This window comes from Solanum tuberosum, unplaced genomic scaffold, assembly GCF_000226075.1.
Source record: "Solanum tuberosum cultivar DM 1-3 516 R44 unplaced genomic scaffold, SolTub_3.0 scf00066, whole genome shotgun sequence".
Lineage (NCBI taxonomy): Eukaryota > Viridiplantae > Streptophyta > Magnoliopsida > Solanales > Solanaceae > Solanum > Solanum tuberosum.
In genome coordinates, this window is record NW_006238989.1 from 429,894 (window position 1) to 443,775 (window position 13,882).

Here is a 13,882-nt window from a genome sequence, read left to right on the forward strand (position 1 = left end):
CTCAAAAATAGGTTTTACCACTTACCAAAGAGAAGAGTGTAACTCGATTTCCAGCCAAAAGGACCAAGATTTTCTCTTGTGATCTTGAAGAACAACAGGTTAGATAATGTTATAAGGGACTTATACTTCAGGTGAGACGAATTTCCTAAGAGGAGGTGTCAAAATATAGTAAGACAAGAGGTGCTTATCATATACACAGCTGTCCATAAAAGTTGGCTGCCCCAATACTTTTGTGCTGCCCAAATGCATACATATACACCTATATATATATATATATCCTTCACCTCCTTTTAAGGCAATAGATATTTCTAATTAAAACATTATGCAAATACCCCCATACAATACATTAAATTACGATGACAATTATTTTAAGCAAGGTTGCAAATATAACATTATTTCAAGTTCCCAAAATGAGAATTAAACATATTGTAATAATTGAGAAGTGGTTTATCGACATGCGACTCTTGTTAGCATTTGGAGCGTTACAACTCTCTCCCCCTTAAAGAAATTTCATCTCAAAATTTACCTTACACTAGTCCTGGAACAAGTGCGGATACTGGGTTCTCGTGTTTTCTTCTCTTTCCCACGTAGCTTCTTTTCCAGAATTGTTCCTCCAAAGTACCTTTACTAAGGGAATTCTCTTGTTTCTAAGTTTCTTTACTTCTCGAGCTTGAATTAGAATAGGTTCTTCATTAAACGTCAAGTCAATATTAACCTCAATAGATTCGACTGGAAGAACATGAGATGGATTGGAACAATATCTTCTAAGCATAGAAACATGGAAGACATTGTGGATCTTGTCTAACTCAGGTGGCAAAGCCAATTTATATGCAACTGGTCCAACCCTTTCAACTATCTCATAAGGTTCAATAAATCGGGGACTAAGCTTTCCTTTCTGGCCAAATCTCATAATCTTTTTCCATTGGAGACACCTTTAAGAATACTTTATCTCAAACTTGATATTCAATGTCACGCCTTTTAAGATCAACGTACGACTTTTGTCTATCCGAAGAAATCTTTAAACGATCTTTGATAATTTTTACCTTGTCCTCTGTTTGTTGCACAATTTTAGGACCAACAAGTTTTCTTTCACCAACTTCACTCCAACAAAGAGGGGTCCGGCATTTTCTTCCGGATAAGGCTTCATAGGGAGGCATTCCAATACTCGATTAGTAACTGTTATTGTAAGAAAATTCAATCAAAGCCAAGTGTTTGTCCCAACTACCCTCAAACTCCATAATGCAAGCTTGAAGCATATCCTCCAAAATTTGTATCACTCTTTCCGACTGGCCGTCTGTTTGAGGATGATTAACAGAAGGCTTATGAACTCAGCCTTCAGTTTTAAAGGAAGGAGCATTACTAGGATTAGGACAATCTTTCACTTTATGATCAAAGCTCCCACAATTGAAACATGCACCAGAAGCTCTCCTGCAAGTGCCATAATGATTCTTTCCACATTGTGGACAAGTAGGAATGTGAGGCTTGCCTTGGCCATAATTTGGAGTGCTAGCTGTAGAAACTTCTGATTTGTTTTGCCTTTATTGAGGTGGCCTGTTATCACTACCAGCCTTAGAATTATCAAACCTTCCCCTTTTGGATGGACCCCCAAAATCTGGTCTAGGCTTTCGAAATCTGTTTTCATTTCTACTAGTTTCTTCTTTATCAAGTCGTTCCCAAGTTAGAGCAGCAGACACTAACTTACAAAATTTCTCATGTTGCAGGATCGCCACATTCTTCCTAATGGAATCATTTAAACCGTCTTCAAATTTCCTACACTTGTCTTTTTCCTCTTTAATAATACCACCAACATAGCGAGAGAGCCTTAGAAACTTCTGTTCGTATTCAACAATAGACATGCCTCATTGCCTTAGATTCAAAAACTCCTTTTCTTTGCATCACAATAAGCAGGTGGGACATACTTCATACGAAATTCCTTAACAAAATCATCCCAAGTAAGAACATAAGGTTTTACCTTGGCATTCGGAACACTTACCCACCAATCATAAGCATCCTTTTGTAATAGTGAAATAGCATACTTAAATTTGGCAACATCTGAACACTCCAACTGCTTAAATACCCTTTCCATGCGATCAAGACATTGTTCAGCATCTGTGGGATCAACAGTGCCTTCAAACTCCACTCCACCCATTTTCCTCATTTTCTCAAAGTTAATCCTGTGGGGATCATGCATCGATTCAGCCATATGGTGGAAGAATTCAGCCATTTGTTGAAAATGGGGATTCATGGTTTGAGTACCATGACTCATGTGAGGATGTGGACCAGCTCTTACACCCTGATGGTTTCCCACTTCAGAACCACTAGTGTGGGGAACATACTGATTCGAGATATGTTCTCCGACCCCTTCCAGTGCATGAGGTTGGGAAACAGAGGCACCCAAACCTTCATGAGCAGCTTCCATAGGTCGGTCAGAAGAAGTGGCCATAACTTAATTCCTTCAAAATGGAAGATCACACTGCATTAGGGATATGTACTAGATGCATATGCACTCTACATACGATGCAATTATCATAAACCATATAAGCGAACAAATAATCTAAATAGAACTTTTTTTGAAAGCAAACAACTATATTAGTAATTCACAACAAAAGTCCTAGAACCACAAACCTAGGCTCTGATACCAACACTTGTAGCAATCCTTTCAAAACGATACCAATACTTAAACAAGAAATCTAATTAAATACTTGCGACATTTAAAACCAATTAATGAGGGCATACTAATTTTAATCTAGTAGAGGGATTAGATTCATAACGAACTCCAAAAAAAATATAACATTTAAGCAATTAACCGACCAGATCTTCATGCATATGTTAACCTCACACTCAAGGGTGAAATAACAAGAATATTACAAGCTACCGAGTACCAAAATCAGTCGGCTCATGCTTCACACAACTTTCAAGACATATAGCAAATTAGTATATTACAAGACTTGGGTTTACACACCCCCAAAAAGATAAAAACGTATAACCATACTTATATTACAACCCATGGAGACATGACCAAATCAGCCATCAAAATCTCCTGTAAATATACAGCACAACGATCACGTACAAGTCCCAAGTTTATACAAAATATATATGCCTATATGCAAAAGTGATCTTCCTTAAGGCTTTCAAAATCTCCATCATCAATGGCCAGCTTCAAGTATCATCGCAAATAGCCCCTATGATAGAAACAACTATCGCTAAGCATATAGCTTAGTGGTGTACAAACTATAGGTTTGGAGCCCTTAAATTCACCAAGTTATCATTCTCAAGTCAAGGGCAGCACAATCGAAACAAAATCAGTAAATCAAGTAAACAATATACAAGGAGTATCAAGTTCAATATATAAAAGGTCTAAAATGTCAAGAATGCTCATACCACAACTTTTCAAGAGATTCAATAACAAGGTTCACCCAATATATACATCATGTCGTCACACCAAGCACGAGCAGGTATCAAGAAGGGTCAAAACCCAATAATCAAGAGAACCAAGAACCATATTAAAAAAATGTCTTCCTAGTTCGTACCTAAAATGGACAACTTCCATTCTTAAGAAGAACTAAAAATCCAAAGTCAAGATGGCAAATGATCCAAACCAAGAGGCATGCCAAGAGTGATAAAGGCACAGCCACAAGAAGGACAAGGTCCCAACAAGAGTGCTAAGTGATCAAACAATCTGTACAAGTGGGCGAGTTACATAAGCGTCTTTAATGTATTAAAGAATACCAATACGACAATGCAAAGTGACAAGAGGTAACCAAGGTACCAAGATAACTTTCAGATATACCAGCAGGTAAAAAGAGTACAAGTATAAGTTTATACACAAACCTTATTTCTTTAGCACAAAAATAGTCCAACAAAACTCCATGAGTCAAACCGTAGACCTAGCAGCGTATCAAAGTCTTCAACTTGTACACGAGGATATAGACCTTAAAAAAATGAATTCAATAACTTATTTACTTTCTAGCAGCTCAATAATGATGACGTAAAATAGGGTAATCATTGCAAGTAAGCGTAGCCAGTACAAATACGACTATGCTCCCAAACAGTAAATTCTGGCCATCCTAGTGCATCATGTCGCAACTAAGATTTGGAATGGCAAACGGCAAAACTGGACTGTATACTCTTGATGAAAGATGTAGGTACCTCTCTTAAGGTTGCAAACAATTAAGAATCACCGCAAAATGTATTTTGGATAAAAAGATATATTCAAAACACTAACAGTTGTCCATACAGGATTTCAAACTTCAGAATCTGGACAGAAGTTGTCCTATGATGCGTCCCATATTTCGAATCCATAACAACCAAATTAGAGTTTAACATAAACATAAGAGTTGTACATATACAAATTACCTTTCCAAATCATATTTATTCGCAGTAAACAAAGTTCTACAGAATGAGATATGCTTAATATACTAAATGCTACCCAGCTCAAAAACAGGTTTTACCACTTACCAAAAAGAAGAGTGTAACTCGATTTCCAGCCAAAAGGACCAAGATTTTCTCTTGTGATCTTGAAGAACAACAGGTTAGACAATGATCTAAGGGACTTATACTTCAGGTGAGAAGAATTTCCTAAGAGGAGGTGTCAAAATATAGTAACACAAGAGGTGCTTATCATATACACAACTGTCTATAAAAGTTGGCTGCCCAAATACTTGTGCTGCCCAAATGCATATATATATACCTATATATATATATATATATATATATATATCCTTCTATATATATATATATATATATATATATATATATATATATATATATATATATATATATATATATATATATATATATATATATATATATATATATATATATATATATATATATATATATATATATATATATATATATATATATATATATATATATATATATATATATATATATATATATATATATATATATATATATATATATATATATATATATATATATATATATATATATATATATATATATATATATATATATATATATATATATATATATATATATATATATATATATATATATATATATATATATATATATATATATATATATATATATATACTTCACCTCTTTTTAAAGCTATACATATTTCTAATTAAAACATTACGCAAATACCCCCATACAATACATTAAATTACGATGACAATTATTTTAAGCAAGGTTGCAAATATAACATTATTTCAAGTTCCCAAAATGAGAATTAAACATATTGTAATAATTAAGAAGTGGTTTATCGACATGCGACTCTTGTTAGCATTTTCGAGGTGTTACAAGTTCGATCTTTCATTCAACAACTTCACTGGAACAGTTCCAGCAGAACTTGGAAACTCTCCAAAATAACTCATACTTTTTCTCAGTTACAACAGATTATTAGGTGCCATACCACCAGAATCAGGAAATCTCACCAGTTTAAATGTCTTGAATCTTCAATGAAACAATCTTTTTGGCTCCATTCCTTCAACTCTTCAAAAATACCAGAAGGTCTATGAGCTAAGGCTCTCTGAGAATAATACAAGTGGCTCAATCCCTTATGAAATTGGCTCTTTATCTGAATTACAGGTGATATTAGACCTGAGCGAAAATCATTCTATTTTATGTGCAAGTGTCAGAATAGTGTATCTTTGAGCATAGTCTTATTTCCAAAGGTTAATGCAGTGCTGTTGTTAAGAGCCATACATTTCTATTGAAATCTAACTGTGTCATGCTTTTATTGGATAAGTATTACAAGTGTCATATATAGTCGGGGCGTAGCCATTTAGGAATTGCTCAGTTGCTTGTACTCTTATCAGGACCTGTTATTCTCTTATTTTGATCATGTTGCTTTCTTCTATTTAGGCCTTAAACATGCAGCTTGCTTTTCAAAATATAATTCTTATACTTGATAATGTGGAAGTTGTTCATTCTTGATTTAGTCTTCAAGGGAAGGTGGATGGCCTGGGCTGTGGACATTAGGAGGAGGGAAGGGAAGCTAGTACTTGTGTAGTTGCATATAATAAATGTTAATCTTTGTTTTGGTAAGGTTAAACTAATTTTGTCAAGTTCTCTTCTTTGTTTGTATCAAGGTCTAAGCTTCTGGATTCTCTGCTGCCTTTTTGAAGAAGAATTGTGTTGCAACAAAACGCATCATGACTTTAAACGACAGAGACATGACAATAGAAGCCAAAACTTCTATGGAAACTAAGCCTGCAGTAACTGAAGCAGCATTGCTATTAGTACAGGAAAAGTTCTTTGAGGTGGTTTTGAACCTTCCCACCGTAAATAGGTAAGGAGATGTCTTCCAGAATTACCTTTTCTACAAATGTTTATCAGCCTGCAGTATTTTTAACAGAAGTACCAATATTAAATCTACTTTTTGTCATTGTACTCTACTCAACGTACAAAGTAGACCTTGTCGATATCATGTCCATTCACCACTGGGTTGTAATTACATTTTCAAGTAATTAGTGTGTATAGCAAGTGCCAAAAATAGTTTCGTGTTTATACTTACATTGATGGTTGGATGAAATTGCAGGACACTTTCTGACGTTCTAGATTTATTGACATCTCAGCAACCAAGTTGCCCTCAATTATACATATACAACAGTGCCGACAGTGTCATTCCTGCAGTTTCGGTTGAGTCCTTTGTAGAAGAGCAACGAAGAATTGGTCGCGATGTTAGAGCTTGCAACTTCATTTCTACACCTCACGTTGATCATTTCAGAAATGACCCAGAGTTGTATATCACAGCTTACCCAATTTCTAGAGGACTCCATCCTAAGCTCTTGCAAACAGCCATTTTGAATAATTCCTAACCACAACACATTGATTCTTTCTTCCCTTTTTTCCCCTCACTTTAACCAAATACTTGGTAAAGCTTCTGTTTTCCAACTTTAAAGAAGATATACATTGATGTAGATTGTTACGTATACAGAGAATTAAGTTTTCTTTTCTTTTCCATTCTTATTTAATTTAGTTGTATATGTGGTCTCCCAGCAACATAATTGTTGCATTGTACCCAAAATATGCTTTACTTTACTACATATATATAAAAAGGAGAGTTGAACTCCTTTTTTAACTGGAGTTGGGCTTAATTGTACCGTCATGAGTTTAGATTGTACTATACTTCAAATTTCAAAACAAAATCCTTCCCTCTAAAAAAGTACCAAATCTGTCATCAATATTAACAAGTTATTGTAATGGTATTTCAGGTATTCAACTTTAATTTTTGCTTGACATATTTGTACCTCTTGCATAAAAAACAAATTAACTTGATTTAATTCTAAAATAACCCCTTTTAGGGCATCTCCAACCCTACCCTCTATTTTACTCTTTAATATAGAGTTCTTTATTTTTCCAGACAACTAACTCCAACCTAATTCTCTATTTTACTCTTTAGAAAGTAATTTTTTCTCTCACTCCTCAATATTATAGTATTATTTCTATTTCATTTTTATTTTCTTTTTTCATAATAATTCCTTTATTTCTTTTTCCCAATAATTACTTTATATAATTTTCATGTGATAATTTTTTTTAATATAAAATTATATTTTATTCTAAATTTTAAATAACATAAATTGCAATAAAATATTATATAATCTACAAATTAATAGACAAATTCAAATAAAAGTGAAATACAATTACATAAACATTCAATTTTTCAAAATTATTACTTTGCTCCAATAAATGCTCTATTAATGCATTACGGAGTTCAAAATGAGCATTTTTGTCCTTAATTTTTCTATGTCTAGCTAAAAGTTGTTCAAATTGGAATTTTCATCTACCACCATTTATGTCGTTGGAGTTGAAGCCTCACGACAGCTTGAATTGGCGCATTAAGATCACGTTCATCCTCAATTATCATGTTGTGCAGTATAATACATGTAGTCATTATATCATGTAGCACTTCTTTTCTCCAAAAACGTGACGGTCCTGGAAAAATTGCAAAACTCCGAATGCACGCTCAACATCTTTTCAACGTGATTCTTGTTTCATCGCGAATTAATTATTATGTTATGTATTGTATTTTATCTTGTATTAAAATTATTATGTTATGTATTTGTATTGTTATCTTGTATTTAAATTAAAAGCATATTATGTGTTGTATTTTTAAATTAATTTTTTCATCTTATCATTTTAATTTTGTGTATTATTTATAGTGAAATTTAATAATAAAATCAAATTATATTTCGACGAAAATTAGAAAAAATTAAAATACTATTAATTCAGATGAATGTAGTATATATTAAATAATATATTTTTTAAAATATTGTATTACATTTAAAAAGAAGTATGAATATTAGATATTTAATTAATGACAATATATGTAAAAGTAATTAGAAAGTAATAGAAATAATAATACAATATTCAAAAAGTGAAATAGAAAGTGTGAATAGTAGTTCTCCAAATTTCGAGAACTACTATTCACCTCTCTAAATATGAAGAATAGAGAGAGAGAGAGAGAGAGAGAGGTGGGTTGGAGTGCTCATTCTCTATTTTACCCTCCAAATAAAGAGAATGAAGAGTAAAATAGAAGTGGGTTGGAGATGGTCTAAATCCAAGTATATTTCAATTTTCCCCATAGTTATCCAAACTTTTGTTATTCCCAAAGAGAGTTGACATTGTAATTTTTTTCTTCCCTCATATGAATTCTTCTTTCCAAATTTATCGTCTCTCCTGCAATTACTCAATTTTTTTTATACAAATAGATATAAAATTGAATTCGTATTGAAGCAAGCCCTCCTAAAGTTCTCATCTTTGTGATTTCAGGTACTATTTTTAGGGGTGTTCTTCTCTCTCATTTTTTTGGCATTTTAGCATATGAGTCTTTTGTTGGATTTAGATTTTTTTGAAAAAAGATGTTGATTTTTTACACAAGATTTATAAGCTTTCAATTTTACCAAATTTACCCCACTCCACCACCTCTCCCTACCCTCGATAATCCCTCGCCCCCTAATTTTTAAAAAAAAAAAAAATTATTAAAAAATCTTTCAATCCACCCCCCCCCCACTCCAAACCACCTACTCCTCCCAATTTTTTTTAATATAATTTTTATTTTTTAAAAAGAAAAAAAAATCTACTACCCCATCTAACCCTCCACTCTATTTTTTTTATAAAAAAAAAAAAGTTCTCGTTTTAGGTTAGATATATGTATTTTTTAGGAAAGATTTTTCTACTTGCATACCGAATATAACAAAATTGAAATTTTTATTTTTTAAAAAAACTTGCGGCAAGTAGAAATACTCTCCTAAACACACACACAAACATAATATTTTTATAAAAGAAATTTAATGGGTGGGTACAGTGAGAGTAGGTGGGTGAGTGGGATAAGAAAAATATTTTAAATTTTATTTTTTAAACAAAATAATTTATTTTTTTTGGATAGTAATACTTTAATCTTTAATTTTTAACTAATACTAATAATTTAATTAATATTTGTCTAGTTGGTGCTGACGTCCCTATTTTTACAAATAAGGCGCAACGTTGTGGGAACTCACAAATAATAATTAATTCAATTTAATTTATTTAAAAGAATTTTAGAAAGAAATTTAGAGAATCACCACTTAATTTTAGGATAATTAGGAAATCAACTAATTAAGTAACCAAAAATAGTATACGAAACCAATAGATTCTAGGTAAGGGTTCAAGTGATTCCGAACGAATTCATTTTTTTTCAAATTGAGGAGGAGATAAAAATAGCATACAAGTATAATGAACAAGAAATATACACAAATAATAAAGTAACGCAATAACATGAGAAACAACCTAGTGTTTGTCTATTGTCAATAATAATATTATTCAAATTTCATTCGAACAACTTTCTCATGAAGCAACTTTGGGTACCTATAAACACACTTAGTAAAAATGTTAATAATTAATTAAAATGAATCAAATTAAAATGAAAGATATAATAATTTTAAAAAAAATTGTCTTGCATACAGGACAGGCCTTGGAAGCCGAAGAAAATTTCTTCAACAATCAATTCCAACTTGTAATGTATAATGTATAATGTGAAGTTAAACTAAAAAAATTCGTCTTTGGAGAAACCTCGAAAATCGACGAAGAGATTTTTTTCATTGATTAATTTTAACTTGATATTTTTTTTAAAGAAAAACATAAAATCATATGAAACTAACCCAAAAAAATAATGTAAAATAATATGTAATAGCCTGCTAACTAAATGATAATAATATATGTCAACACAATAGCTCAATCATAACAAAACATCAACTCGCTGGAAATCTTTGGAAGACATAAAATTAATTCATATAAATCAACAACTAAATATGAACAAAATAAATAAATAAAGCATATACATAATAAAACATAAAGAAAATATGAATTTCATAAACAAAACACATAAGTCAATTTAATAAAAATCTAACAAGTTCAAAAATCAAAAAATAAAAATAAAGATGACAGTTAAGAATAAGGGCACGTTTGGTGTGAGGGATTAGAAATAATAGTGATGAGATAAGGAAATAGTGATGGGATAAAAAAAATTATGTTGTTTGGTTGGCAAGTCCGGGATAACTTATCTCGGGATTAATAATTAGTACCGGGATAAGTTATCCCTCCCATGGGTAACTTATTCTTACAATTTTGTAAACAAACATCTTGTTCTTAAAATTTATCAATATATATTATTTTGAATATAACAAACCAAACACTCAATAAGAAATAATCTCAGGACAACTTATCCCATCATAACTAATCCCAACATAATTTTTCCCAACATAACTTATCCCATCATAACTTATATTCAAACCAAACGACCCCTAAGAGTATTAACACATTCAAAAACTAAGCACAAAATGACAATAATCAATTAAGAATTAGAACAACCATGGGGATTAATCAATATCTAGAATAAAATTAAACCAGAAATAAAAATGATGAACTTGTCGTAGGTGAGAGTTCTAGTTTCGTTGGTTATATGGGCTCTCAAGCTCGAGTGTTGGCTTGTTTGAGATTTGGTTTCATAGATTGTTTCGTCGGGGAATGAGAGAAGAATAATGAGGTTTAGTTCTCGTCGGGGTTTGGGCTTCGTCTTAGAGCTCTTTTGCCAGAGCTCGAAGATAGAGAAAGTAGAGTTTCTAATTGTCTATTGGATTGCTCTATTTCCTTGGAGCTTGGAGATCCTCCCTGGAGTTAAGAGAGATAAGGGTTGAAGTTTCTGGTTCGCAACAAAGAGCTTTGGTTTGTCGGAGCTTGTGAGCTTGTGAGCTTGTGAGCTTGTTGGCTTCTCCGGCCTTAGGGAGTTGTCGGAGAAGACGATGAGAGTGAAGGGAGAAGTTGGGCAGCGGGGTTTTGGATAGAGATGGTCTAGAACAGGGAAATGGATGTGGTGGAGAAGGAAAGACGATGATATTAGGGTTCTGATGGTGGTCCGATTTGAGGGAGAACTGATTTAGGGTTTTGATTTGTTATTCTGATAGTTAATAACATTGGCAGATCTAGAATTTTAAGGTCATGCGTGTTGATATTTCTTTAATGTTAAATTACGTAGAATAATAATAATATGCCAGTATAATCTCACAAAATATAAATTAACATAAAATTGTTATCAATCATAAAATATAAGAGCAAAATTATTTTAACACAATAATTTATTTATTTTTTAAAAAAAGTTAACAAAAATAACATTAGAAAAAAGAGTTAAAAACTAAATGAAAAAGTGAACGAAGAAATTGAAAGACAAAGAAAAGAAGAAGAACAAAGAAAGTATGATTAAAAGGAAAGAGAACAAACCGAGAAAGGAAAAGAACATGGGAGTTTATAAAAATGTCATAGTTGAGAATCAAACAATGAACGCAAAGCACAACAGAGCCACTTATTTTGGATTCTCAACCAAAGCACTCATCCCAACTTTTGACTGATGAGTGCTGTTGAGCAAATAGATACCAATTTTATGAAATTTCTGCATAAGAATATATAATTCGCGTTGGGGTTAATGGGTGCTCGAGCATCCGAAAAATCACATGTGGATATAAATTAAATAAATACCAATAACTAAAACACAATAAAGTAAATAACAAATAACTTAAACCAATTAAGTAATTTGTATTAATATGATTAAGGAATTAAGTAATTTATATTAGAGTAAATAACAAATAACTTTTAAATAATTAATACTTGTATTGACAGTGTGTTGTAGAGAAACTATACAAAGAAATTAATTACAATTAATAGCCACTGCCTTACCGCCAAAGAAAATATTAACAAGAAATTAAGCAAAGAAACTAAAAGTAATTAAGCAATTAACTAGACAAAAAATCCAAAAAAAAATAACTTGATAAAGTATTTTACATGTATTAATTTGATTTGTTGTAAATTAATATACATTTAAAAGAAAATTAATGGGATAAATGTGTAATTTATTGTAATACCTCGGCCTTAGAAAGAGCTAAATTTGAAAGAACTAATTTGGAAAGAACTAATTTGAAAAGAGCTAATTTGAGATTTGTTCAAGCTAAACTTAAGTTATGAGTTTTGGGTCAACTTCAAACGACCATAACTTTCAGTATATGATGAGTTGGGTGGCTCATAAGATATCAAATGAAAGGTCTTTGAATCCTCTTTCCAACGCCACCGAGTTTGCTAAAATCCGAGTTCATATGGGGAGATATGCCCATTTGTGTTCAGCCTGTCCAGTTAAGAAAATTTACTCGAATTAATGAGGGATATTTTGATCTTTTCATTACCCCATCAGCCCAACTCATTTTGGTTACCTAAATAGGAGGCTAAACTGATTGAAATTAGTTTTCATAATTCAAAATCACGCTTAGGGTTTTGAGAGGAGTTCAAGCGTTCTCCAAGATTTCTTGCGAATCGAGGATTTGTTTCGCCAAATTAAGGTCTATAAGTTTTCGTAGTGTTGGGTTCGTTCACCCACACGCCAATCATGAGTTTCACTTTCAAATTCATCTGTGAGATTCAATATATTAAGGTTCGTGATGAAATTCTTGAGGTGTTGTTCTTCATTCTTGAATTACAATGTTTGGTGAGTTCTTGAGGTGAGGATCTTGTTAATGAGCTTTGTTCTTGAGGTTTTCGAGTAGATTTTCTTGTAATTAAGTTGGGTAAACGAATCTAAGAAGGTTTGGAAGAAACCATTCGATTCTAGGTGAATTAGGGCCAAAAATCGAGAATAAAAATTTATGGGGTTTTCTGGGCAGGGGGATGACATGCCGCACCAGCAGTGCACCAGAAATTTGGCTCTGTAGTTTAGGGACTGGCGCCCCGCGCCACTCAGTGCGCCAGGGTCGCCTGCCCCGTCCTTTTTCCATCTTTTACCTCGTCTAAGTTCTTTTAAAGTGTACCTTCACTCCCTTTTTTATTTTACTATTCTAAATCACATTTAATCATCACGAGATCCTTCATATCATGAACATAATTCTTGTATTCATAATTCAAATTCAAGATCAAGTTAAGAGTAGAGTCTGAGGGAGTTCTTTTGAGTCATTTGAGAAGTCTTTTGCAACTTTTAAAATTTGTTTTAAGACTTGAGTACTTGAGTATGAGGATGAGTATAGCTGAGTTTCATTTTTTAAAATGAATATATGGGAGCTAAGTATTCCCAAGAGTAAATGCTTTTACATTTAAAATGAGAGAAAACATCGATTTTCAAATGAGTTCATGAGGAGCTTTTGAGTATAATCTCTTTTAAGAGAACCTTTTGAGTAATAATCTCAAAGTTTGAGGATGAAGAAATGTTTTTAAACATATGAGCTGAGTTATATTATTGGGAGTAGTTGTCACACCCCAACCCTAGGTGAGGCAGACAAGTACCATATGAACACATGCTTTACAAGTGACCTAGGATGAAAAAGTAAACTACTATGCAGATAGATTTACTGATGAGAAGTTGAATACAAGACATGTTGACTAGCTGAACTGATACATG